Below are 3,533 nucleotides of genomic sequence, written 5' to 3'. Positions count from 1 at the left end.
CAGTACCAGGTCTCCTACATTAAATTGCACTTCCCGTCGTTTTAAATCTGCCTTCTGCTTATATCTTTGGTTGTTGTTCTGCAATTTAGCTTTCACTTGTTCGTGAAGATCGTTAATCATTTTGGCGAAATCTTCTCCATCAGCACTCCTCCGTTCCAACCGACCCAAATCTCGTAACTCGTGCACTCCATGGGGGTGCATGCCATATAGGATCTGGAAAGGGCTTCTTCCTGTACTCCTGTTCGGTGAATCGTTATAAGAGAACTCTGCTTGTGCGAGTACGCGATCCCACTGTCGTGAATTCTCTCCAACTAGACTACGTAGCATATTTCCCAGACTTCGGTTTACTACCTCAGTTTGCTCGTCGGTCTGTGGATGATAAGCTGAGCTGAAGTTCAGTTTAGTATCTAATTTCTTCCACAAAGTCCGCCAGAAATGGCCCATAAACTTCACGTCCCTATCCGAAATAATAGACTTTGGTAAGCCATGCAGTCTGACAATTTCTGTGAAGAATAAATGGGCTACATGCGTGGCATCGCTGGTCTTTTTACAAGGAATAAAATGTGCCATCTTAGTAAAGTGATCCACTACTACCATGATTGAATCGTATCCTTTCTGTGTCCTCGGCAAACCCAAGACAAAGTCTAAACTGACTGAGTCCCATGGCCTGTCCGGAATAGGTAGGGGCATATATAGTCCCGTATTTTGACTGTGTCCCTTTGCCAGCTGACACATCTTACATCTAGCCACATACCGTTGTACGTCTCGCCGCATCTTTGGCCAATAATAGAAATGACTTACCTGGTCCAAAGTCTTGTCTATGCCAAAATGTCCAGCTAGACCACCACTATGTTTCTCCTGAATTAAGTTCTCCCTCATTGAACATTCTGGAATACACAATTGTCCTCCCTTGAACAACAATCCTTCTTGTATGTTATAATCTAACCACAAACTGTTGTCTCTCAACAGCGGATTCTGGCAAGCTTCATATGCTTCCCGAAAATCTGCATCTGTCTCATACAGATCTTTGAGATGTTCAAAGCCCAACACCTGCACTCTGCTTTCCTGTAAAATCAAACTTCTTTTGCTTAACGCATCTGCCACTTTGTTGGCTTGTCCACTGATGTGTTTCAACACAAACGTGAAACTCTAGAGATATTCCACCCACTTCGCATGTTTATGATTCATCTTATGCTGTTGCATGACATATTGCAAAGTAGAATTGTCCGAAAATAGAACAAATTCATTTCCTAGCAAGTAGTGTCTCCAATGTTTAAGCGCTTGCACCACTGCATAGAATTCCTTGTCATAGGATGTATATTTTTGTCTACTCTCATTTAATTTCTTGCTAAAATAGGCCACTGGTTTATCCTCTTGACTCAGTACCGCTCCAATGGCTATCCCACTGGCATCGCAACGAACTTGAAAAAGTTTGTTGAAATCTGGTAACCTCAAAATGGGTCTTTCGGTGATCTTCTTTTTCAGCAGCTGAAAGCTCTTTTCAGCCGACTCAGTCCAATGAAAAGGTTGATTTTCTTTTTTGACGGTGTCCACCATGGGTGCACAAATCCCACTAAATTTTTTTATAAACTTTCGGCAAAAACTTGCTATCCCATGAAAACTCCGTACTTCAAATAAACTTTTTGGGGACGACAAGCTAACTATGGTTGCAACCTTTTCTGGATCCATCTTTAACTCATTTTCTGAAATCACGAATCCCAAATAAACCAACTCCTTCTTAAAAAACGTACATTTCTTCAAATTTAACAACAATTTATTCTGCTGTAATTTTTCCAAGATACACCTGATGTGTCGGAAATGTTCTTCTTTAGTCTTACTGAAAATAAGGATATCATTCAAATACACAATAACGAACTTCCCGATATATTCTTTCAGCATCTCGTTCATTAAGCGCATGAATGTGCTGGGTGCATTGCTCAATCCAAATGGCATGACCAACCATTCATACAGGCCCTCATTGGTTTTGAAAGTAGTCTTCCACTCGTCTCCTTCTCGAATCCGTATCTGATGATAACCGCTTTTTAAATCAATCTTTGAAAAATACGTTGCTCCACTCAAGCAGTCCATCATATCATCCATTCGTGGTAAAGGGAACCTGTATCTAATGGTAATCTTATTGATTGCTCGAGAGTCGGTACACATCCGCCACTCTCCTCCTTTCTTGGGAGCTAAGACTATTGGAACTGCACACGAACTTAAACTTTCCCAAATCAACCCTTTGTCCAACAACTCCTATACATGTTTCCTAATCTCCTCATTGTCCTTTGGACTCATTCAGTAAGCAGCTTTGTTGGGTAAACTAGCTCCTGGGATGAAATCAATATGGTGGCTGATACTCCGTTTTGGGGGTAACTTATCTGGCAAATCATCTACTACTATATCGCTGAATTCCTGTAACATATCTTGAATTTCCTCCGGCAAATCCTTAATTTCAGTATGAATTAACATTGTCCTTGGCCTCTGCACAATTGCAAACTTTATTTCATCATCTCCAATCTATTGTAGGAACTCTTTTCCCCCTAATAATAATGCCTTTGTCCCACTTCTCTCTGTTGTGTCCTCTTCCTTCATGGGTACCAACGTATGCTTGATCCCATCTTTCGCAAACTTATAATAGTTTATCTTCCCATCATGCACTACCTTCCTATCATACTGCCATGGTCTACCTAACAGTATATGGCACACATCCATCGGCATAATGTCACATGTCACCTTATCCTTATACCTGCCAATATGAAATTCCACTTCACACTGCTCATCAACAAGGAGTTGATGCCCTTTTTGTAACCAAGACACCCAGTATGGGGTTGGGTGTTTCAGTCTTTTTAAACCTAGTTTCTCTACCATCTTTGTGGCTACCAGGTTATCAGTGCTTCCACTGTCAATAATTAGTTTACAACACTTCCCATGTGACTTACACACAATCTGGAACAAAGCTTTCTGCTGTGTCTGATCAGCTAACTCTTTAGCTGGCTTCAACAAGAATTTTTTCCACACCAAGGCCTCTCCTATTTTAGGCATGTTCTCCACTTCTTAAGGTGGGGCCTCAGCTTCCTCTGGTTGAGCAACATATCCTCCTCTTTGTCCTGCTTGATCACTTTCAAGACATTCAAAAGATCAGTGTCCCCATTTGTGACACTTGTAACATTAATAGGCATTCCCTCTACCTCTGTTGTTACCTCTCCCTTGTTGATAAGGCCTTCCCCCTCTAGTGTTACCTTCTTTATCAGTTGACCTTGTAGTTTTTGAACTGCTGCCTTCCACACTGCTACTGGTAGTTCTGCCTCTGCCAAAGGACTGTCCCCTTCCTCGGCCGGATCCATGTCCTCTCCTAGCATTTTTTTTCCTGGTGATCTTCTCCTCTGCTTTTAAAGCACTTTGATATGCTTCTTCTATAGATTTGGGAGAGAGAATACTGATCTCATCTAGTATCTCCATCCATAATCCATTCACGAACCTTGCTGTCTTTTCTAGGGTATCTTCGACATAACCCGCTCGCAGATTCACTCTAT

The sequence above is a fragment of the Pinus tabuliformis genome, chromosome 4_1 (genome assembly GCF_031772625.1).
Source record: "Pinus tabuliformis cultivar Carrire ecotype Pingquan chromosome 4_1, CPIR1, whole genome shotgun sequence".
Taxonomy (NCBI): domain Eukaryota; kingdom Viridiplantae; phylum Streptophyta; class Pinopsida; order Pinales; family Pinaceae; genus Pinus; species Pinus tabuliformis.
The sequence above is the reverse complement of the archived record's forward strand: the minus strand, read 5'-3'. Positions refer to the sequence as shown.